The sequence below is a fragment of the Cnephaeus nilssonii genome (genome assembly GCF_951640355.1).
Source record: "Cnephaeus nilssonii genome assembly, chromosome: 13".
Taxonomy (NCBI): Eukaryota; Metazoa; Chordata; class Mammalia; order Chiroptera; family Vespertilionidae; genus Cnephaeus; species Cnephaeus nilssonii.
In genome coordinates, this window is record NC_137084.1 from 22,916,820 (window position 1) to 22,943,073 (window position 26,254).

A 26,254-nucleotide genomic window follows, 5' to 3' on the forward strand; every position below is an offset into this window, starting at 1 on the left:
ATTACACTGAGTAGAGAGATAGATAATCACAGGCTCTGTTAACTTCTAAAGGCTGTTGTTACAAAGTGCCACACACTAGGTGGCTTAAAAAATCAGAAATGTATTTTCTCACAGCTCTGGTGGCTGGAAGTTTAAAATCACGGTGTTCCCAGCCCATGGTTCTGTGTCGTGATGGCAAATGCTATGCTCCCTCTGAAGGCTCTGGGGGAGGATCCTGCTTTGATTTTTTTCCTGGTTTCTGCTTATTGCAGGCAATCCTTGCTTCTTCTTGCCTTTAAGTGCATCATTCCTATCTCTTCCTCCATCATCTCATGGCCTTCTCTGTGTGTCTCTATTTTTTGCTTTCACAAAGGCACCAATCATTGGATTGAGAACCACTTCAAGCTAGTATGATTTCATTATAACTTAATTACATGCATAAAGACCCTATTTCCAAAAAGAAATAAGGTCAAATTCTTGGGTTCTGGGTGAGCATAAATTTCAGGGGTGACACTATTCAATCTAGTACACAGGCAACTAGTAAAATGATGTGTTTTCTTTAAAATGTACAACTAATTCAAGCACACAATAGCCCTTAATATTGGAACAGTAGCCATTTTCTACAAAGGCTGATTTCTGTGGGTTTTTCTTTCTTTCTTTTTTTGTGGTTGTTTTGTTTTGTTTTAATGGCTATGGCCATTGCCTATGTCATACAGTTTTCTTGGATTCCAGTACCAGAGTTCAGGACTAGAAGCTCGAAAAAGATACAGCTGAGGAAAATTAGATGTCTAATCATCTGTTTGAGTCTCTATCATTCGAGTTTTCATTACATTAGGGGGCCAGAAGTTGACAGAGATCTTGCTTGGGGAATTAAAAAAATTATTTCACCATTACCCATCAAACAATGAAACAAATGAATTTATGAAATTGGTTGACTCTCTTCTAGCAAGGTTCAAGAGAGTGGATTATAAAGTAGGACTTCAGAGTGGAGAACCCTGAATGGCTTCGGAGTCTGAGGAATTTTAATTATGGGGATAGTGTGAAGATAAGCCGTATATAAGTCTCAGTTTTTCCTGATATTATTTTGTTCATTGTCTAATTGCCCAAGCATCTTATTGGCATTCAACTTTGGATCAATAGTGTAGAAGTATTGACTCTTCTAACGTTGCCCATTTTTGCACAAACAATTTTAGGCATAAGAAGGAGGATAATGAGAAAGCATTCAGTAGAGTAGATAAAACAGAACTCCCCAGCCCATGGTTCTGTATCATGATGGCAAATGCTATTTGAGTAATTTGCTTTCAGAGCAAGAAAGGATCATTTATAATGGCAAACTAATGTGAAGACTGGTTACATATATCTAGTAGGATGCATGTGTCAAAGCATAAGGTTTTAGCAGAGACAGAAGTTGGAGAGAAGTGAACAAGGATTGGCACAATTTATTAAGTATCTAACCATCTTTCAAAAGGAATTGATTTGGAAACAAATACCCTTGACAGTACTGGAAGCACAAAGAAAAATTCCTTTATACTTTTAGTGCAGATATGAATTCTTCTGATAGTTTCTTTAAAGAATGCTTTTAGGAGCAGTTTTGCACTGATGTTAGTAATTTGTTTGTCTCGGAGGGTATCATAGTGTTCGGAATACAAATCTGAAAAAGATATGATAAAATACTACTTTTATTTTTTGTAAAATTGTATTATAGATCTGGTTTACTTCTTCAAAAAACCCTTTATATCCAATTATTCTTTCATCCAGGAGATGCACTGATATATCTATATGTCTATATATATAAAAGCCTAAGCAACCTTTATGACCAAACAACTGGTTGACCAGTCACTATGACATGCACTGACCATCAGGGGGCAGACACTCAATGCAGGAGCTGCCCCCTTGTGGTCAGTGCGCCCCCACAGCCAACCTCCCATGGCCCCTCCCCCCAGCTGGCCAACCTCCCGCGGTCCCTCCCACTGGCTGGCTGGTCCCCCCCCCCCCTCCCGATAAGCCTCAATCGTGGCCAGGCTGAGGGACCCCACCCGTGCACAAATTTGTGCACCAGGCCTCTACTCTATAATAATAAAAGTGTAATATGCTAATTAGACCGGACAGCTGAACGACCTTCCAGAAGAAGCTGGAGCTGCGAGGGCCGAGACCCTTGCATGAATTTCATGCATAGGGCCTCTAGTTACATTATAAGTTCATGTCATTTCCCTGAGAGAATCCAGTCCTCTCTCTTTCTCTCTCTCTCTCTCTCTCTCTCTCTCTCTCTCTCTCTCTCTCTCTCTTTCTCCCACATTGGGTCCTCAGCTCCCCACTGAACCAATGTCTTTGGCAATACAACAGGGATCACTAAGCTGAGGTGGTCAGATGTACAATGCCTGCTGACGTAGCCTCAGAGGATGCTAACTTGCTGTAATATTCAATCAGAGAAGGAGTGTGTATTTAGGAGATGGTCCCAAACCTCAGAGCAATCTGCCTGCTGTTTCTGAAAGATCTGGCTGCCTGTAGCAATTGCACCTCAGCAGCAGAAGCAACCCAGATAAGAGGATACAGTTCTCGTTCCTCTTTCACTTTCAGGAGAATTGTGTTGTAGGTCCAGCCCAGTCCCTTTCTGTACCCTAACTATGGGGTGATGCTAATTTGTGAATTTAAGGTCCAGTATAAACTAATGACTTATTCATGTCAGGAAGCAATTCCTCTCTACCTCTAATAACTAAGGGTTGTATTGAGCAATTACATGCATTAGGGACACTTAACTCCCTCCTTTGAAGCAGATATTTTTGGCTACTAGAGTACACCAGATGCTATGGCAAAGGGGATGATGGTTGATGTTGGTTACCGATTTGCATATAAGAATGAATTTTTGTGGAAAAAAATATGAACCAAAACAGGAGTAAGAAGGGAGCTACCTACCAAAACACTAATAATAAGTAAATATTAATGCCCATTGATAGTTGTTTTCACTAGATTTTTTAAATCCTCTTGAGGTGAAATTTTAAATACAGAATAAGCAAATTAAGTTGTTATTTTCTAAGTGGAAAATTATCTATATTGTAATTATTTTTATTGTGGTATGGCATATTAACTATATTTTCTACAGGGGCCACACACATAGATAGAAAAAAGTAATAGGTAGCTGGACAATAGGGCAATTGGCCCCACTCTACTCCCAATCTTTGATTAAGACCATTTTTAACCAATCTGCATTGGTTGTTGTTTTATTAATATAGTAGAAGCCCGATGCACAAAGATTTGTGCTAGAATGGGCTTTTCTTTCCCTGGCTGCCCGCACCGCCTTTCCACTCTGGCCCAGCCCCTTTCTGCTCAGGCCCTGAGCTGCCTCTTTCTGCTCTGGGAGCCGCCTCTTTCAGCTCTGGTGCCACCTTCCAACACTTCCCAGAGGCCCTGAGAGACTGGGGTGGAGCAGAATGCCTATGTCGTTGCCATGGCAATGATGCAAGCTTCCCGCCCCCATCACTCAGCACCTGTGTAGGCAAATTAACCGCCATATTTGTTGGATTAATTTGCATATCACTCATGATTGGCTGGTGGTGTAGCAGAGGTACAGTCAATTTACATGTTTGTCTGTTATTAGGTAAGATGGTATACATTCCACTTTGGCTCTTGAGATGGGTAAAGCAATGAACAATTACTAGTCATCATAGGTGTGTGCATGTAGGATCTATTTTTAGAGTCTATATTGTTAAATCTATATTGTAAAGGAGTTCTCCAAGTTTATAATTACAGAGAGAAGATTAGATCAATAGAATAATGTTGCTTCCACCAAAGTGAACTAAATGGTTGTTTTGCAGTTTTTCCAGTGTCGTTATTTAATTTCTGTGGGCTTTTAGAGTTGGATATATACTTTTAAAAAATGTATGTCCCCAATTAATGTTATTTTCATGACTTACAAGCCTATGCACAAACTGACAATTTTCTTATTAGTAACAGCTAAACCTCTCAAACTTTTGTTTGTGTTTATGTGTGGGAAGACAAAGGACTCATGCCCCTTCATTTCAGTCCAGGTAGATTTCGAGTTTGTTGCCATGAACCAAGGTCAAATGTAGGTTTCTCCCATCAAGCATCACACACTCAAATCTTAGGCACTCTAGTGCCGGAAACCAAACATTGAGACATTGGAAGTTAAATGTGAAAAGGGAATCCGGAATGCTGGTCAACCTTAATCGCTCTGAATGGTCAGAGCCATTCACTCATTGTTTAGTTGAGACATTGGTAGTTAAAGCAACTCTCACCTGTTAATCATATGTAAATTTTTGCTGATTGTCTATTATTGGAATTTCCTGCCTAAAGGATATGGGTGTATCTCAGAACCCCAATAAAAGGGATGGCAAAGGACAGAGAGTGAGCAGTCCTCCCACTAGAGGTGGACTCCCGCCTGGCCCCCCATCTACCCAAATGAACTCTTCCAGTCTCTTCATTTTGATTGTGGCCTTCTCCAGAAACCAGACCTGAATAGGAACCCTGAAACACGCGGGACGTGACAAGGGATCCCACACTCTAGTCTGCTGCCTTCATTTTTTCTATACTGCCTACAGCAATAGACCACTTGGTCAGTTTAAGATCAGATCTAATTCATTCAGACAACTAAATATTTATCAAGTACTATACTGGGTTGAGCAGTGTCCCTCTACATTTCATATCTACCCAAAACCTCAGAATATGACTTTATTTGGAAATAGGATTGTTACAGATGTGATTCATTAAAATGAGGTCATACTGGATTAAGGAGCATTCTAAATGCAACAACTGATGCTCTTTTTTGTTTTTTGTTTTTTTGATAATTCTCACCTGAGGATACCCACCCCCCCAATGATTTTTAGGGAGAGTAGAAGGGAGGGGGAGCGACAGAGAGAGAAAAACATCAATGTGAGAGAGACACATCGATTGGTGCCTTTCGCACTCTGCCCCAGTAAGACCAAGCCTGCAACCAAAGTCCATGCCCTTGACCAGAATCAAACCCACAAACCTTCAGTCCAAGGGCCAACACTCTAACCACTGAGCAAAACCGGCTAGGGCCCAATCCTATATAATAAAGATGTAATATGCAAATGGTCGTTATGCTTCACTGACCGAGTAACGACTGGATTATGGATCAGCAGGAGGGTGGGGCAGCAAGCTACAAGCAGGCAGCGGAGAGCTACAGGAGGGGGCTGGGCAGCAAGCTATGAGAGGGGGCGGGGGCAGGGGGAGGGGAGAGCTACAGGAGTGTGGGGCAGTGGGCGGAGAGCTACAGGAGGGTGGCAGCAAGCTACTGGTGAGCTACTGGCACACGGATTCGTGCGCAGGGCTACTAGTGCTCTTATAAGAGGGAAATTTGGATGCAGGGACACAGACACACACAGAAAGAAGGAGGCTCTGTGATGATGGAAACAGTAATTGGAGTGATGCAGCTACAAGACAAAGAATGCCAAGGCTAGCCATAAGAAGCTGGAAGAGGCAAGGAACAGAATCTCCCCGGGAGCTTCCTGAAGAGGCCAGCCATGTCATCATCTTGATTTTAGCCTTGTAGGATGTATTTCTGACTGCTGGTCTCCAGAACTATAAAATAAAAAAATTCTATTGTTTTAAGTCACTACATTTGTGGCAGTAATTTGTTACAGCAGCAGCAGGAAAATAATATCAAAGTAATACAATCATTAACTGGCTGAGCTGGGATTTGAGCCATCTGGCTCCAGCTTCTATGTGTTAGCCATTAAAAGTACTCTTTCTCAGTATATGAATTTGAGATCAATCATTATAGTTCTCAGAGCTAGAGTGGTTTAGTGTTATTAACACAAGTTTTGGAATTAAACAGACTGAAATTCCAATACTAGCTTCCCAAGTCATTAGTTGTCTCATCTTGGGCAGTTCACTTAATCTTTCAGTGTCTCAGTTTTCACAATAAATTGTGGTTATTCTGCTATCTTGTACTATTTAGGAACACAAAATGTCAAGTAGAGTTTATACTATAAACTAGGCACTCAATTAATGTAGCTATTATTACTCTCATAACTTGAAAATACAAAACTATCTCTGCATTAAGCTCTCTGTAGAAGTCTCCAGGCCATTTACGTTGCATTTATTCTTCTTTAAGATAATCACCTTACTTTCATTGGCCATGCTTGGATCAAGATAAGGATGTTGCAATTAACTGACATATTTTGAGTATCTGTTGTAAAATGTATTGTGAACCTTTTCAACAGGAAGGAATCTTTAGCCACTTGTTGTACCACTCTGAGTTTTTGAGTGAGTTTTCTTTTTTGGTCCAATATTCAAGTCCATGCCCTTGAATTCTGGTTTCACTCCTCTGATTTCTCATCTGCTCTGCCTGTCATTTGCCTGTTTGCTTTCTGGTTATTTCCTTTCCTGTCCCTGACCTGTTCTGAATCTCAGGGAGCCAATCAATGTTATTTCTCAGACTTACTTGCTAGCCAGCTTCCTGCTAGGTGCAGCCAATCAAAATCCTGGCGAGAGATTGGAGAATCAGAAGAAGGAGCCAGAGTCCCTTCCTTCAGTACTTTGCTCCCATAACATCTTTGCCAGGTGCTGTGTCCTCTGTGGTTCCAGATCCTGCTGTTAGGCCTCTCTTTTTGGTCCCAGGTCCAGACTCTGGTAAGATCTACTCCTGTATGATTTTCTTCATATTTACATCCAAGGGTATCATTATACTAATCAGGTATTGTTATCCTTGGGGTTGCCTCATACCTCCTAGTTGATGTTCAGTTTGTTCTAGAACTTTATAGCTTGTTAATGCTATTAAAATCCCTCTACTGAACTAGCATGTGTGACTCTGCTTTACTTCCTGGAACCTGACAAATAGAGCCACCTGCCCCTCCACCCTGCCTTAAGTTTAAGCCCAAGGCGTGATTTATCTCAATGTACTCTGCTTGGCAAGTATCCAGGCACAACTTCTGCATGTGCCTGGTTTTTGGTTTTTGCCTTCATCATCATAAAGGCCTTATACTTCTTTCTTATTCTGATGGCCTCTGTCTGTCTTTGGTCATGCTGCACCTACCTGTCTTACAATCTTAGGTGAGAATCACTTTCCCTGACCCATTCCTCACACCTGAATTCATTCTGCTCTCAAACCTTTGGTTGCCACCTTTGGACATTTTGGTCACCCATTGTCTACCTGGCAATGGAACACCTCAGTGAGTTCTTTGCTTTGCCTCTGTTCTTTCTATGACACCCTGTGCTTATCTCTGTCCCAGATCTTATCACATTTACTTGTTGGTCCCTTTACTGAGACCATGAGCAACTAGCGTTTAGACACTTTCTTTCAACTTCATTTCCATAGAGCTCTTCAAAATATCTGGCATTGGGCATATCCTAAGTAAATGAATGAATTGTAATGAAAGTAGTGGTTTAGCTTAGAGAAGCTGAGAGAAGACGTAATTACTTTTTTCAAGTTTATGTGGGAGATGCTGAGTGTAATAGGGGCATGAAATCTTTAAGTTGGGAAGAATCCTAGAGGCTGAGTAGACCTCTGGCAGTTAGTTGTTTTTCTTATAAATGAAAACCAGGATAAAGTGCAACAAACTTAAAAAAAAAAAGTGTGGTTTCAAGTGGAAATATAAAGGTCCATTCTGCTATCAGAGTGATAAAACCCAAGCCACCTACCTGACTGAAGGGTCTCTAATCCTAGAGATCTGCATGAAAATAACATGCGTTCCCAGTGCCTTTCTTAGAAGACTACAGGCTTGGCCTGGTCATTTCTCAAGGCTCCCTCTGGTCTTAGGTTTCTAGAATAGGTCTACGTTCAATGGAGTTGGGGAGAAAAAAACCTGATAATTCACAAGCATTGAAATGGAAATATAAGTGATAATTAAAATGTTTATTAAGTTGAAATGTGATTGACCTAGATTAGCTGAGACTAGGTGCAAGATTTTTGAGATAGGAAAGGGAATATACTGATAGCCATCTAATCAGTGAACATAATTCTAAGATTTTGAATACCTTTTACAATATGTTTTTGTATTTAGCTGAGGGCCATTTGGGACTAGAAACAGCATTTTTTTTTTTTTTACACAAGAAGAATGACAACATTTACAGTGTGGATTCCAATTCCTTTCTCCTGCTGCTCTGGGAAACATTTTATAAATAAGGCCTTTCATGTGTCCAGTGTTCTTATCCCGCCGTCCACTTAGCCTCAAGCAGGAGGCATGTAGTGGTTCCATCTGCTGGGTCCATGCAAGGGATGATGCCTGTTCCTTCAGCATTCCTGCCAGCTCCTGGATCCAGCTCTTCAGCTCTGCTTCTACACGGGAAGTTATGATGTTGAATGAAAGGCTCTTCAAAGAAGCCTTCGAGGTATCCCTAAGTCAGTTAGACCGGCACTCTAGGAGGCCGAAGAAAACCTCAAGATGTAAGAAGAAATGAAGGAGCTGACCTTTCCAAGGGATGGAGCACCGCATGGTGAAAGGACCTGTCCCCTGAGGCTAGAGATCTGGTTTGAATGCTGGTTCTGCTCCTCACAAGCTGTGGAGCTGTGTGGCCTTGGGTGGATAGCTTGACTCTTCTGTTTCCTCATCTGTACAATTAGAGGATGGGATGGGAAGTGATTAGACTGTCAGTTTCCTTTCAGTGACAACATCTAATAATGTGAGAACATTTTCTCAGCATCATGGTCATGGAGACAAAGGCAAGGAAGCTGGGGAATAATACTAGTATGAATTTCCAGAGCAATTCTCTTTTCTTCTTATTTTAATGTCTCATTACCCAGGAGATGTTTCGTGTTGTTTTGGTGTGGAAACATAATTATTGCATAAGGGAAAGAAACACCAGGGTTTCTAGCACAATGACAAGTGTTGGTTCCCTCTGACTCTTTTTGCAAGTAGGTTTACTGTGAGAGTTCAGGTTGATGAATATCCAAATGAAGACTAATTGAGCGGGCTCAGGTGTTATAAACTTACCTTAGCAAGAATATATAATATTTATGTTATTCCTTCAGCAAAGATTAGTCGAACAGTTACTATGGCCTAGGATCTGTAAGAAGGGAGTTAACCAAGGATTTCTATGGAAATTTTCATCTCTCTCCTATTCCACATTTAATCTTAATTAAATCATCTACTCTTTATCACATACCTAAGGTGAGAAGTCCCAATAAGAAGACTTTTTTGAAGCCCCAGTTAGAATCAGATTCCTGAAATATGTACAGTATGTTAGCATGTGATTTTTAAATTCTATTTAACACAATTCATTCTGCTTAATTTATTCTATTTATGTATTTTCTTACCCCACTACATAATATGGATTTCTGAGAGCAAGACTGTCTTACTCATTTTTATATTTTCTTTTGTTCTTTCTTTTTAAAAAAATGTGTTTTTATTGATTTCATAGAGAGGAATAGAAACATCAGTGATGAAAGAGAATCATTGATTGGCTGCTTCCTGCATGTCCCTTACTGGGATTTTCTCCCTTCCTCCCCTCCCCTCTCCTCCTTCCCCCTCCCCCCCCCCACCCGCACTGCTCCCTCTCAACCCCTGGGCAACCGGGCATGTGCCCAGTCTGGAAATCGAACCATGACCTCTTGGTTCATGGATCTATGCTCAACCACTGAGCCAGACCAGCTCAACATATTTATTTCTTAACATAATACCCAGCATATGATAAAGCTTAACAAATATTTATAAAATGTTTATAAACTAATAAGAACTAATGCTTATTGAGTCCTTGCCATGTATTAGGAATGGTTCTTGATACTATATATGTATTGTCATACTTACCATAGTTCTATATCATAAGTCTATTATTATTACTTTACCAATGTGGAAACTGAGGTCTAGAGAATTTCAGTAACTTTACCAAGGTCATTACCCAACCAGAAAGCCTGTACTTTTAGCCATTATATCATACTGTGTCTTAAATAAAGGATCAGTAAATTAGTCCAAATGAATGGAAATGTAAATTGATATCATCAGCTATATTTTCAGGAGTTCAGTGACCATATTTGGTAAGAGATTTGACTGACATTCAGAAGCCTGCATAATAAGAATTGTGACCTATTTCCCCATTTGGTTGCTTGTTAATGCAGTCAATGTTTAAAACATCCTTCTTTCTACCATTCCCTGTATGGCTTGGAGGTAAAGTGACTCACTGGGTAAATGGAAAATCCAACAGCCCAGTTTTTATCTTTTTATGCTTCCTAATGATAGTCAAGAGAAATATGAAAGATAGCTATGATGAGGTGAAGGCTGGTGGCTGGTGGTTATAGGCTGTTATGACATGGGTGGCTTACTCAGCACAATGACAACAACAGAACCCTTAAGATACCCAGGAAATAGGATAAGTGTAGCTTGTGGGCTTAGAAACATTTAATATCATATCCAAGTGACTGAGCATTTGCACAGGTCACATGGCTTGCAATGGGAGTTTGACATAGGTATTGCCATGCATACTATGTCTCCTGAAACTTATAAGAAACTCATATCTAACCCAGGAATTATCAGCTGAATCTGTAATGTATGTCAAACATTTTATATCTGTAAGAAATTTCATCATGTTAGAATATACTTACTTTCTTTACATGATTGTTGATGAAGAAAACTGGCTAATTTTTCTCCTATAGCAACAAAAGAATTGTGTGTGTGTGTGTGTGTGTGTGTGTGTGTGTGTGTGTGTGTGTGTGAACATCTGAGAATGATGTATCAGGAAACCCCTGATACATCATTCTCAGATGTGTGTGTGTGTGAGTTGGGGGGTTTCCTGATACATCATTCTCAGATGTTGACATCTCACAATCGCACACTCAGGGGAATAGACTTTTAAGTGAGAAGAAATAGGATGAGATCTGGGTATTCTCAGTATACTTGGCTCACAAAAAGACTTACAAGTTAACATTTACTTTGATGACTTCACTTGGGACCAACTTTAGCCCTGTAATTAGTGATTTTTTTTAAGTCACTGCCTCTGGATGGTGCTGCCTCATTCCAAGTTGCACACTGGATTTCGGCCTCTGCTCCTCCTCTTGGCTGGGGACCCTTGTGCAGTGGGCAGAGTGCCCAGCAGGGTGGTGGTCCTGCCTTTACTGCTCTATGTTTGGTCTTTGGATGAACAGATATATTAGTACTCCTAGTTGAAACCAAATGTGAACTAACCTTGGCCTAAAAGGAGGATAATTAGATACTTGACCGAGGGTAGAGTAGTGGTGCAGCTGGGGCAAGAAACAACTGCCTCCATGATAACTTAATCTCATTCTTTCATCTCTGCTTTCTTTGTGTGCAGTTTTACTTATTTCTTTAGACTGATTTTCCTCACAGGATGGAGACCGTGATTGCCCATAGCTCTAAAGTCTTTTAAGGAAAGAACAAGAAATGTGCTCTATCCCTCTAATCCCAAGTTTAGCAGTCCCAGCGAGAAGCTATGATTGTCTTTTTGCAGTAGGTGCACATCTCTGGACTGGCAGTTTGACTGGGTAGAGTGGATACTATGATAGGCCTACAGTGGGCCAGATGCTGACTATGGCGAGGGAGATTGGTTCTGCAAAAATCTGGAAATGTCCATTCAACGTACGTGCTTAGAATTAGAGGAAAGAAACGTTTTCTCAGTGAAGGGGTGATTGAAGTTGTTTCCTGCTCCAGGATGGTAAACACAGTAGATGCTCATTTCCCAGGTCCTTAAATTCAAACTAGTTAGTGTCTCATTTCTGAAGGTGTATAAAACCAACTCTAATAATGCATAAGAGTCTGCAGCAGATAATTAAAATGCCAATAGACTGAACACGTTATTTCCCTATAGGAAAGTCTCAGGGAATTAGAGAAGAGCAGTCAGCTCTGTGATGCAACATTTAATAACTTCAACCCAGTGCAGGTTGCTCTGTCTGTTTCCACTATAGGAAGGTGCCTTCCAGGAAGAATGGGTATGTTTTACGAGGTCATGCTACCTTGTGCGAATCTACCAGCATGTGTCTGCCAGAGTTTCCATTGTCTGCACTTCCTCTTAGATTAGTTACATAGACTGTAGTAGTTCTAAAGGTTTAAGTTCCAACTCCCATTTACTACCTGTGTGAATCTTGAGCAAAGTAACTCATTTAATGGCTCTATGCCTTTGTTTTCTCATCAGTAAAATAGAACCATGATGATATCTTCCTTATAAGTTTTTGTTAGAATTAAATAAAATAATTATGACAAGTGCTTTATGTAGTGTTTGACACATAGGGTGTATCGATTTTAAAACTTTCTGCCCAACCTGGTTTGGCTCAGTGGATAGAGCATTAGCCTGTGGACCGAGCATTGGCCTGTGGACCAAAGGGTCCTGGGTTCGATTCCAGTTGTAAGCTCCTCTTCGGTCAGGGCTTGTGCATGAGGATGTGTTTTTTTCATATTGATATTTCTCTCTGTCTTTCCCACTCTCTCAAAATTTTTTTTCTTTTCTAATTTGTTGCTAATGTTATTATTGTTGTTGACATTGTACTTTTCCTCTTAGTAGTCAGTTTTGCCTCTCTAAGATGACTGCATACTTATGCTTTGATGCATTTTTTGCACTGATTATATGTATGGTTTAACTCTCAAAAGGCAACATTACTTCCCTCTTTTCCATTTCTTTATAAGACACTAAGTTTTTGCCCCATGTGGTGATTGCAATTTTATATATTTTTTAGAGAAGCCACAGTTGGATCTTGAAATTTCAGCTTCTAAAATTTAAAGACAATTCTGTGGAAGGAATCAGTGTGTAAAACTTTCCCCGGAGACTCCTAGTCCAGCATAGACTGATCTGAATCTGTGGGGTACAAAGTTTGGACACAACAGAGGTCTCCCAGAATAAATTTGGGACCACTTTTGTTTTTGATATAGTGGCAAGAGATTTATATAAAGATACAAATTTCCTTTCAGTTCCAGGAAACCCAAGCAAAGGCAAATGTAAAACTCCCCTTCCCTCGTCAAAAAATGGTAATTCACAGGGTTGACTGGATGAAAAGCTGAAAGCCCTTTAATTATTGATATGATAAACTAAAGCCTGATCCTGGTATCAGACAGAAAACACTTTAAAGGGTAGGTTTGAAAGCCAGTATTACATGTTGGCTTGATTGGAAATGCAGGCAGCAGCATACAGTAGAAGTGAGGGGGAAAATTGAAGAGACTTATTTTTATTAAGAAAACATATTATGGAAACTCTAGACACTTTCTTCAAGGAGGAGTTATTATCAGTTCAGTCTTTGCACAGTCCCCAATTTTATGTGAACAGCAGCTGCCAGGCCAGACATGATTTAGTCAAGATGGAAAAGTCATTAAATAAGAGTAAGGACTGACTGAGGTGAGCAGACAAAATACAAAGTTGGGAAGACTGTTGAGGATAAAAATGCAAAGGCTGAGAAATAAAAATTTAATAGCACTGAAAGGATTTTTTGTCATTAGAACATAAATCAATTTTTACTTCTACTTTCTATCCCCTCTTTTATTAAGTTGAAAGAAAATGTATTTACTTATAATGTCCCAAGCTGCTAAGATACAGATGTTCATCTCTGAGGGGTCCCTTGAGACTTCTCCTGGTCTTCCCCTTTTGGAGGTCTGGCATTCCAGGCATTCAGACTTTATATTGACAATTGAAGTGTTCTAGATATTTTTCATAAAAAAAACCCTCTCTATTTGTTTTTAATTAAAGTTATTGAGGTAACATTGGTTAATCATGTTATATAAATTTCAAGTGTGCAGCTTTATAATATATCTGTATACTTTATATGTGCCCACCACCTGAAACCTAGTCTCCTTCCGTCACCATATATTTGATCCCTTACCCCCTTGGTCCCCCCTTTCTCTGGTAACCATTCTGTTGTCTACGTCTATGAGTTTGTTCTATACTGCTCCATACTAGGAAGCTGATCTTCATGGGCTGCCATCATAGTCTCTTTTGCCCATTGGTTTCTACTTGGATTCAACAGGAAGCTGGTAGGCAGAAAAATGTGAAATTAGGGAAATTTTCCCTCAGCGTGCTAACTGCTAGGCTGAGGGTTGACAGCTGTGATGATTTCCTACTGGAGGTCACATCTTCTAGTGGGTAGTGCTCTCCTACATGTGCTTGGATCAGAGTTCAGTTAATGTCTTTCTAATACATGTAGCTGAGAAATAAGAGGTACAGGTAGGAATGGATAAGGAGAAATGGATATTGGCATGGCACCTACAAATATCTAAGATGAAAATAAAAATTCTATGTCAGAATGAGAGATCACAAGGTGCATGGGGTAACATAGAACAAAGTGAAACTGGAATTCAAGCTCACATTTTCAGATTTTAAAGGCTGCATTTCTTTTAAAGAGTGCAGCTTGGTTTGAATTTCAGTGAACCCATTTAAGGGTTCCAAGTACCTGTTTTTATTTGGAAGGTAAGCATCCCAGTAGAGTACTGGAACCAATCTCCCTGGGTTAAAATACCAAATCTTAGCATCTACTTTGTAATGCTATTAGAAGGATTAAATGAGATAGCTCAATTTCTTAGAAAGTGATTGGCAGATAATAACTAGTAAGAGTTAACTTTATCATCAATATCATCAGCATCATCACTATTAACACTTAAGGTTTTTGTGAGGATTAATGGGTCTAGTGAAGGTTTTGAGAAATTGTTGCATTCAGGATATGTGATGAATTTCTAGGAATAAGATGTGGAATAAAAAGGAAAGAAATCAAAGATGACTTGAAAAGTTTGGTGTGAGTAACCAGAAGAAACTGAGATGTGGAGACTTTATTTTTATAAAAATTCTATAGGATAAAGCAATGTATCCTCTTTATGTACATGAGAAAATTGAAGCTCACATGGGTCAGACAACTTGTCTAAGATCAGATAGTCAAGAAAACATAGAGTTGAAATTCCAACTCAGGTCTATCTGATTTTACAGCCTGTTCTATAGATTCTAGTTTGGGGTACAAAGGAAGATTTAAAATTTTTTCTCATAGTTTTCTTAGTTTGTTCCAGATCTGAATAGCCAGCCTCTCTTGTTTGTAAATTTATAAGTAAATTAATTTACTCTGATTTGTTCCTGATAGCTATAATGATAAAGAAATGGCATTATTCCCCCTCCCCCTCCACTCTCATTTCAGAGATGAGGAAACTAAAACTAAAGAAGGGTAAGTGACACAACCGGGGACATACAACCAGTTTATACTTGAGCTGGATCTTGAGTATTTCTAATACAAAAGGACAAAAGCAATATGATTTGGCCAGAAATAAAATTGGCCTCTATTGGTTGAGGAGACGTATGAGAAAACTTATTTCCTGTATTAAGATGGGAAGAAGTGTCAAATAGAACCTGGAGCTCTTCAGTGTTACATTCTAGATGAAACAAAGAACATACTGATGGGGTTAGGATGGTGTCATACTGAAAAAGATGCAAAAATCTCAGAGGTAGAAACTTCTGAGATTGACATAGTGTGTACTAGGTACTCAAATAGCATAACAGTTTGCTCTCAAGGAATAACTAGTGTCAAAAATGTCAAAAAGTAATTGTAGTGAGGTTTAATATGTTACACTGATGACAAAAATAGGAAGAGAGTAACTATTTGGGTGGGTCAGAGAAAGCTAAGGGGAGAAAGAGTAAAAGGGGTGGAGCCTTGCAAAGAAGTAGACATGACCTTGCAGATATAGACAAAGCAGAGGCTGGGGATGGATAGAATTCCAAAAAGAGGGAACATATGAGCCAGTACAGAGGTTAAATATTTTGGGGAAATGGAAGAATTGTAGATCTATAAGTTTGGCCGTAATAGGTGGAATGGAAGGCAGGAAATGAGGCTAAAGGGTCTCCATCCTATGGACGATTGAATTCCATCTTAAGATTTTGACTTTACATAATAAACAGAGAAGAACTTTAGAAATATGTGAAGTAGGGAAGGAGCTGGGACAAAATGAATCGAGTATGAGATATTTTGATCTATCAGGATATGTGTATAATCAGTTTATATTAGGTTTTGCTTCGGTAACAAAGTGTTTCCAAATCTCAGTGCCTTCCGCAAAGAGATTTTATTTCTCACTAATATTTCATGTGAGCTGTGGCTTTGCTCAAGGCCTCTTCACACTAGGATCCAGGCCAAAAGAGGAATCCCTATCTGGGCTCATGGCATTGGAAAAAGAGCAATGGTAGAACATGCAGCAGTGACATTCATTGCTTCAATTTTTTGGTCAAAACAAGACACATGACCATGCTGGATGCCCATGGGGGAGGGACATGTCATCTTTTCATGGAGAGAATGAGAATAAATAATTAGGAAAAATCATATAATTTTTTTAAAGTGCGGATATAACTTCTAATTACTTATTTGCGTTTATTTGTGTTTTTTACCCATAAGACCATTGTGTGTGAATCTTTGTGTGTGTGTGTGGATCCATGTGCATGATTTCTACTGTGCATTATGGTGCTAGCAGTGGCCATGTTCACGTCTTAAGCTCATTTTATCCCTGTAACAGTGATATGTACTTAGCACAATGCTCAGCATATTTGACTTACTCAGAAAGGTAACTGATTGCTTGCTTTTCTGATATTATAGAGGGAGAAAAAGTCAAAACATCTTTGTCCTCAGGATTCCTCTAAAAGTATTTTGTTCATAAACTCTATTTTCTCTCTCCACAACTGAAAACCACTTGGCAAGTAACTTAACTCCTTACCCAAAGGCCACAAGACTCACAATGTTGCCCAGAAACTATTTGCTTGCAATCACTAGTCCAATGTAGCCCAAAGCTGCTGGCTGCACATAGTTCCCTGCCTCCTTCTCTTTTGTGGTCAATTATACAGCATATTATTCAAGAAGCTGAAAAGCCTAAAAGAAAGAGAAAGATAGCAGCACCGAGAGAATAAGTTATTTTCTGCTTGAGAGAACCATGAGCTTGTGGATTTGGAAATCTCAGAAGGGAGGTCAGAGGCTGGTATTTGTTAGCGCTCAACCCAGTGTTCATATTGGAGAAGAGAAAAGCTGGATGAGGATATTAATCTTGCTTTAAAACTATGCCTCTTCCAAAATCTAGCTACATGAGCCATCATTCTAGACAAATAGATTAGTGTTTGGCCTTTGCAAAAGCAGAAGACTAGGGAAAGAGACTTGCTCTAGGCAACTTCGTAGCCATTTCCTGCAAGTGGAGTAAGTCACCTTGGGAGAAGTAGGATTGAAGTTTATTTGAGGCCATTCATAACTCTGCTGCATGATCATGTCAGTCCGTTTTGTCCAAATATGGTTTCATACTTCCTGTATGTATTCAACCTTACTTGATATTAGGTGATATGCATTTTGGACACTATTTTCTTTTTCAGGGATTTTGCCTATTCCCAGAGGTTACTCCAAGGAATCTTTAAAGTCATCAAGTATTAGTAAATAGACTTTTCATTTAGATGTACTGAAGGCCTACTTTGTCCCAGGTCTGTGTGAAGTGATAAGGATACAAGGGTAAACAAAACCGAGTACTGCCATTTATGGTGCATACATTCTAGCAGTCATTCAATTATTTAACCCAACAATATGTATTATTTTCTATACTAGTATGCTAGGTGCTGTGGTGTATGAGCAGAAATGAATGAAGTTCCTGACCTCCAGGAGCCTATATATAATTCATGGCAAAGAAATTTAATCTATACGAGGTGGTACAAAAGTAGGTTTACAGTTGTTTGTATGGAAAAATGCCATAATTAATAAGTAATAGTATAAGAATAAACTGTGTTCTGCATACTCACACCTGTAAAACTAGTAGGTAGAGTTAGCATTATAGAGTTAGCATTGTCAGCATTAAATAAGTTTATTTTTCAACTGTTTAACACAGATTTGATGAGCACATCTAAATCTCAAAGATCTGTGACGGGGGTGGGTACAAAGGATAGCGTGTGATACTTGCCATTTGTGGGAATTATAGTCCTGATTAAATTAGTAAAAGTATTTTAAAGGTAATATAGTATATATTCCGTTGCAGAGATAATAAAAATTATTATTAGAATGATAATAATAGTAGTAACGATGGTAGCTAACACTCATTTTGCTCTTACTATGTGCTAGAGACTCTTCTATGAGGATTACACATTTTAAAAACTTTAATACTACAATAACAATGCAAGATATGCATTATTGTTTCCATTTTATAATTGAGATGACTGATGATATCTCAGATAATCAATAGGTAAGTGTTCTCCTCAAGACCACATGACTAGTAGGAGGTAGGGTCAGATTTTCAACTCCAACGATAAGGCTGCAAGACATGGATCCTTAAGTAACTCAGGAATACATAGGTGTGATGTTATTTGTATTTTGTTGAAATAAATATGAACAAATTGCTTATGGGAGCATAGAAATATGGGTGATTTCAGACTGAGGTGGTCAGGGATGCTTAGTGGAGAGACTGGGGTTTGAATCAGGCTTCATAAAAGAGCACTGCCCTAAACTGTGACATCAGCCACATTCCAGAGGTGATCTCCTAAGCATCTTTTTCTCTTAAATGACATTTAAAAAGTCCTTTGTACCTATCTTCATGAGTAGGAAGGTCTAATTAAATTTGCAGAATGTTTTCTGGAACATCTGAGAGTGAAGCATGAATAGTCCTACCTTCCAGAAGGTTTTCTGTGAGGAGCCTCAGAGTGTGAAGAGATTTCACTGTAGAGAGAAGACATGATTTCAGGTTTGCCAAATTTAGAAATCACACGAACTGCTGGATGTGGAACAAACTCTGATTCCTCTTTGGTCTTTCATTCCACTTTCTATTAGATCAGTGTCAACTTTCCTTGCCTTCTCCTGTCCCTCTCCTCCTCTTCTTTAAATGTATCCTTCTTTTTCTTCCTTCTCCTCCTTTCCTGTCTTGCCTCTTCTAAATGCATCTCAAACATGGAATTATATACAAAACAAAACAAATAATTTGCCATAGTTTATCTTGAATGGATCAGATCTGATTTTTGGATCTCATTTTCCTAGAAATGAGCATTATTTTAAAAATAAAATTAGGATGAACACATAAGTTAATAGAGCCCACAATATTTTGAACAAAGATTATGTTCATGCTAGATTTGTTAGAACTTTATGTTCAGCCACGGGTTTTTGTGAAATTACACTTAATGCCACCCATTTCTTTGAAAGTTCCAAAGAATAAAAATAACTCCTGAATTCTGATACATTTGCATGACTACACTGCATAGCATTTTCTCTAGATTACACAGTAACATACTTGATATTTACATAAGCAGTGTTGTAAGAATGCACATTTTCCACCCCAGAATTGCAATGTGTTCGACAGCATAGGCCTGCCTACTTTGAGAAAACTTGAGATAGGAGCATATGAATTTTTGGAACAGATAAACGAAAAAGTTTCAAAACAACACTTGGCTTTAAAGCAACTCTATAATGGAACAATTTTACATGCAATGAAATATTCATAATATGATTTAAATTCCTAGACATTTTTTACATATATCTTTTTAGTATCCTACCTATCATCAGGGTAAAAAACAAGAATCTTTATGGAACTCTGTGTTTTGAATGTGATTTATCTGGGTGAGGATCTGATAGGTATAAATAGAAAAGTTTAATCAGACCCATGGATGCAAAAATCTGTGTGTTTTATTCCAGGAAAGGGAAATTTAGCTCTCAAAATAGATGTGCATTCCCAAACCAATAATTAACTTACAAGAAATAGTTGAGGTGGGTTTTCTGAGTCATTGGGATCTGGTCTTTGAGTCCTCTTTCTAATTAGCTGGGGGTATCCATCAGCACACTTCACAAAGTTAAATGGGATGGTACAGCTTTGGGAGTTTGACAGTTTATTACATTTAAGTGGGAACATTTTAACTAAACAAAGCTTTAAAAATAGCATTTTAAAAAGTGGGTGAAATAATGGCTTGGGTGGTAAACACACAATTCAATATACATATGTTGTATTATATATAGAATTGTATACCTGAAACCTGTATAATTTTATTAACCCCTATATATTCATTTAAAGATACTGAATATAAACTGTAATTGAAAAATAAAATTAAAACAGAACGCTAATATAAAAAATAAATAGCCCTAGCTGGTTTGACTCAATGGATAGAGCGTCAGCCTGCCGACTGAAGAGTCCCAGATTCGATTCCTGTCAAAGGCACAGGCCTGGATTGCAGGCTTGATCCTCCAGTAGGGGGCGTGCAGGAAGCAGCTGATCAATGATCCTCTTTCATCATTGACGTTTCAATCTCTCTCTCCCTCCCTCTCCCTTCCTCTTTGAAATCAATAAAAATATATTTTAAAATAACTAAATAAAAACTTGTAAAAAGTGGGTGAAATGAATAACCATGCAAAAGCTCTGTAGCCATTTTTATTGAAGAAAAAGACAGGACAAATGTCTGCCTTCTGAATTATTGTTTGAAGTCTTGACTTTTAATACATGCCACCCCTCTAAATGGATATTATTCTGTCAGTTAGTGGGGTGGCAAAATGATGACTATGGAATGAAGGTCATCATATGGCATCGCTCAATCTCTCATCCAGCCTTCCACTAAACTGCCCAGTACTTGGAGCTCTTGATATATATTTTTTCCCATGGACTCTCAAAGCAGTGGCGCTTCAGCAGGTGGGTACAGAGAGAGGCAGTGGGAGAAGACTAGTTTATACAAGGCAGTTTTCCAGGCACATTACTCAAGGAATGGATCGTTGGAGTTGATTCCAGAAGCATGGTGACAACCGAGAATAGCTGGGATGCATGCTGTAGGATCAGACAGACCTGAGGTCCAGTGAAGATAAATAACACTTCAGAGAATTTCTCTGAGGATTCAATGAAATGAGTACAAAGTTACTATTACAATTACCATTAGCACTTTGCTTTCATCCAAAATTTTGCTTGCATACAACAGCTACTCTGAAAGCCCAACCAACAAGTCTAAATTCATTGTTAATGGACAATCACATATTCCTTGATTTTTTCTTACCTAACCAAGAAAGTATTTATGCTATAACAAGTACTTCTTGCAAGGCGAATAAATAAGCTCATGACTAAACCAAGAATAATTAAAAAAAAAAATCTCTTGGTTCTCTCAAAAAGACCCCATTGTATTCATTCCCTAGGGTTTTATAAGCTAGGCCCCTGGCTTCAGGCTGTTTCTGATAATGGACTTGTGTTGCAGGTATGTAGATGTATCCTGCATAGACCTTGACACCTCAGAGGGTCCAGCCACTCATCCTGTAACCAAAGGAGCAGGAGAGATTAACCCTAGTCCCATGGAAGACCGTATTCTCTGAACAACTTGCTCAGCAAAATTTCCACCACGATGAAGATGTGGGTAGTGTGGATTAATGTCCTGCCCTTTGTCAGAAGAGGAGGAACGAGACAGAGGTAAGCAGCCCCTGCCATCCAGAAGCTGGCCTGGTGCTGTCAGCTAGAATTTATGGTTGCTGCCCCCTGGCCTAGCACTCCCAGCTAGTTAGGCTTGGTATTCTTCTGTGGAAAACATAAACAATTTCCCAGAACATCAACATCGGACAAGGCCACTCTGTGTTCTTTGTAATTTAAGACAAAAACAAGATCACTCTGTAATTGTGTCTGAACCAAGACAAAACACGAACATTGTCCAGACCACAAAAATGACCAACATTTTCTCATCCTGGCCCATAGGAATAGCTGCTACTTCATTATTCACTTAAAAAGTGTAAGTCTCAGTCTAGTCCTTCTAGATAAGATTTATTAAGATACCCAGTCATAGAATTACCCCTCTTTCTCGATGCATGCAATCCAAAGCAAACCTCCACCTCTTTGTACTCTTCCTAAAATCACCAAAACAAGCCTACATCTGTGTTTTCTAACTTTCTAACCTTGAGATGTCCCATGATTTTTCATGGTGTGCATTTTCCCTCGCTACAAGTTGTATTAAGTCCAGTTTGTTAAGGAGTACTCCCAGTTGTCTTTGGCTCTAGGGTGTTGAAAAAAGGTAAGCAAGGAACTTTCTCTGTGATTTTGAAGATGCAAACGTGAGTCAGGTGAGTTGCTGTAAATGTTTTTTAAAAATCAAACGGCATATTACAATTTTGCTTTCCTGAATCTTTAAACAAAGTTAATCTTTTTTTGCTCTATTTGGCACAAACACGCATTAGTTTATTTTAGGAAGGAAAAATGACAAATGGATTTTCCATGACAGGATCTGGGCTTCCTTTGAGAGCAATCTCCACCAGGTACTCTCAGGGCAAATAGTTTACAAAAACAAAACAAACAAAAATCCCTGAACTCCACAGTCCATTTGTAAAACATTTTCTTCTAGAGCAGTAAAAATTTGGTTACCTAGATTATGACAAAGTATTGCCAGAGTCGGGGAGTAGAGAGGCATTCTGGTTTACTGAACATTCTAATTAACTTGAGTGTTTCTTCAACAGTAGTAGAATGGAACAAAATAACATTGAAGTTGCTAGCCTTAGGAAAGAGGACATAGAGAGGAAGAATACGAGTGATGATGTGGGTGGTTCAACAGTATTTTAGGGAAGAGAGAAACATTATAAGGGATGGAAGGTTTCTATGACTAGCTCAGAGCAGAGTTTAAGAAAGCTCAACAGAGAGTTGTAGAACCAGCTGTGTATGCTGCTGCCATTTGGGAGAAAAGCAATGATATCCATATGTATAAATGTGTGAATTCATGGCAAGTTCTCTAGGCTAGAGAACTCCGTGGTTGGGTCAGAGAGGAAGAGAGAGATTCATATACATCTGTATAATAAGACATTTTAATAAAAACTTTCTGAGATGTAGCTTTCTCATTTTAATAGAGTGGTTTAAAATGTTATCTTCTAGCATCATGGTGAAGATTTAATGAATTAAGCAGAAATACACTTAGCCCAGGGAGTGGCCTTTAGAAAATACCTTCCCATTTCTTTCTTTCTTTTTTAAATTTAATAAATCTTTATTGTTCAGATTATTACAATTGTTCCTCTTTTTCCCCCATAGCTCCCCTCTACCCAGTTCCCACCCCACCCTCTGCCCTTACCCCCCGCCCCCGTCCTCATCCATAAGTGTACGATTTTTGTTCAATCTCTTCCCACACCCCCCACACCACTTTCCCCCCAAGAATTGTCAGTCCACTCCCTTTCTATGCCCCTGATTCTATTATATTCACCAGTTTATTCTGTTCATCAGATTTTTTTATTCACTTGATTTTTAGATTCACTTGTTGATAGATATGTATTTGTTGTTCATAATTTTTATCTTTACCTTTTTCTTCTTCTTCTTCTTCTTAAAGAATACCTTTCAGCATTTCATATAATACTGGTTTGGTGGTGATGAACTCCTTTAGCTTTTTCTTATCTGTGAAACTCTTTATCTGCCCTTCAATTCTGAATGATAGCTTTGCTGGGTAGAGTAATCTTGGTTGTAGGTTCTTGCTATTCATCACTTTGAATATTTCTTGCCACTCCTGTCTGGCCTGCATAGTTTCTGTTGAGAAATCAGCTGACAGTCATATGGGTGCTCCCTTGTAGGTAACTAACTGTTTTTCTCTTGCTGCTTTTAATATTCTCTCTTTTTCTTTTGCTCTTGGCATTTTAATTATGATGTGTCTTGGTGTGGTCCTCTTAGGATTCCTTTCGTTTGGGGTTCTCTGCGCTTCCTGGACTTTTAAGTCTATTTCTTTCACCAGGTGGGGGAAGTTTTCGGTCATTTTTTCTTCAAATAGGTTTTCAGTATCTTGCTCTCTCTCTTCTTCTGGCACCCCCATAATTTGGATGTTGGTACGCTTGAAGTTGTCCCAGAGGCTCCTTACACTATCTTCATATTTTTGGATTCTTTTTTATTTTTGCTTTTCCAGTTGAGTGTTTTTTGCTTCTTTGTATTTCAAATCTTTGACTTGATTCTTGCGATCCTCTAGTCTGCTGTTAGATCTCTGTATAATATTTTTTTTATTTCAGTCAGTGTATGCTTAATTTCTAGTTGGTCCTTTTTCATATCCTCAAGGGTCTCGCTAAATTTATCGGCCTTTTCTAGAAAATTCTTGAAGAACCTTATAACTGTGGTTTTGAACTCTATATCCAGTCATTTGCTTTCCTCCATTTCTTTCATTTGTGATCTGTTTCTTTATCTCCGCATTTTGGCTGCTTCCCTGAGTTGATAGAGTGGCTTTGTGTGCTAGGTGTCCTATAAGGGCCCAGTGGCTCAGCCTCCCCAGTTACCTGAGGTGGACACTCTTTGTGCACCCCTTTGTGGGCTGTGTGCACAGTCTTGTTGTAGTTAAGCCTTTATTGTTGTTGGTATCACTGGTAGGAATTGACCTCCAGGCCAATTGGCTGTGAGGATCAGCTGTGTCTACACTGAGAGAACTTCTGTGCTGGAGACACCCTTATGAGACAGGACTTGCAAAAGCCTCTGTGCTCAGCTTGGATGGGGCGGAGTCTCAGGGCGGAGCAGACAGCATTGGTTTCCCGTCAGCCCTGCCATAATAGGCCCCTGTGTCTCAGTGTCCCGTGGTAATCACTGCAAGCACCTCTGAGAGAAAGCTGCCCTCGAGTTCCGCCCGCTGCCAGACAGTCCAGTTTCTCCCCGAATGAGTCTGGGTCCCCAGAGTCTCACCCAGAACTGGAGTTCAGTGCAGTCAGGAGCTTTTGTCTCCCTCCTGCTTGAGAAAGCCAGCCGCGTACTCAGTTGCCCGCCCTCTCCTCGCGTGCGCCTCGGTACCTCTGCCTTTACTTCCGCAGTTTCTCTGAGTCTCAGTGTGCTTTTCTCTTTCCTGACAGTCCAGTTTCACCCTGTATGAGTCTGGGTCCCCAGAGTCTCGCCCAGAACTGGAGTTCAGCACAATCGGGAGCTTTTGTCTCCCTCCTGCTTGAGAAAGACAGCTGAGCACTCAGTTGCTAGTTCTCTCCGCGCACGTGTCTCTGTACCTCTGCCTCCTGCAGCTCCTCTGAGTCTCAGTGTGCTTTTCTCTTTCCTTCTAGTTGTAGAAATTCCACTCAGCCAGGCTTCCTGTCGTTCTGGATGATGTCCGTTTTGTCTTTTAGTTGTAGTTTTGAAATTGTTGTGTGAGGCAGCAGTTTAGGTGTTTACCTATGCCGCCATCTTGGTTTCTCCCCCATTTCTTTCATGAGTGATAATTTTGTTACTCTCTCACCCACGCTCCACAGCAGACCACTTCCTTTAAGTGACAAGAAGTAAAACCTTTAACAACAGAACTGCCAGTGAACTTTGGCAGAGGGGAAAGAGTGGCCAGTAGCCTCTACATTAGTTTTCTTGGGCTGCTGTAACAAATTACCAAGATGCTGGTGGCATAAACCAACAAAAACATAGTCTTTCACAATTCTGGAGGCTAGAAATCTGGATACCAAAGGACTGGCAGAATCATATACCCTGGGAGGACTCTATGGAAGAATCCTTCCTTGCCTCTTCCTACTTTCTTTTGGAAACAGTCAATCTTTGACATAACGTGGCTTATAGATGCATCACTCTAAATTCTCTCTGTTTTCATATGGAATCTTCTCTCTGTGTTTCTGTGTCTCAGTTTTCCCTTCTTATAAGGACACCAGTCATCCTATATAATAAAACCCTCATATGCAAATTGACTGAACCGTGGAACAACCAGGTGCTATGACACACACTGACCACTAGGGGGAAGACGCTCAATGCAGGAGCTGCCCCTTGGTGGTCAGTGCGCTCCCACAGGGGGAGCGCCACTCAGCCAGAAGCTGGGCTCACAGCTGGAGAGCGCAGCGGTGGTGGTGGGACATCCCCCAAAGGGTCCTGGACTGCGAGAGGGCGCAGGCCGGGCTGAGGGAGCTTGCCCCCCCTCATTGCACCGGGCTTCTAGTGTTAGAATAAATAAGATCCATTTTAATGACCTCATCCAACTTGTTTACATCTGCAAAAACTTTTATTTCCAAATAGGGTCACATTCACATGTACCAAGGGTTAGGACTTCAGCATCTTTTTGGGGAACACAATTCAACTCTTAGCATTATGCAAGGCCAAATGTCTAGTCAGTGTTACAGATCTCATCTCAGCCATACTGGTTCTAGAACTTGAATCATAAGCAGTAAGACTTGTAGAAATTCATTTATTTTAGGGGATAGCTGAGCCAGAACTGGGACTTGAGGTTCAGAATTCTCACATCACTGACCTTTATTTCTTACAAGGCCATCACTCAGAAAAAGAAAAATACACAACTAAACTAAAATTAGCAGGAAGTTATCCCTATTGTAAAAGTTAGTGGTTTGCTGTTATGTTTTGAGATTCTGTTTCTTTAAGAAGGTGGAGTGAATAGTGCACTATTTTAGTGACTGGTGAGAAAAGACATGCCCTTCCTCAACTCCCAGCCTATGCTCTTTGGTAGTGTTGGTCTATCCCAAATCCTGTTTTGAAGGTGGGCGTATGACACAGTCTTGATCATT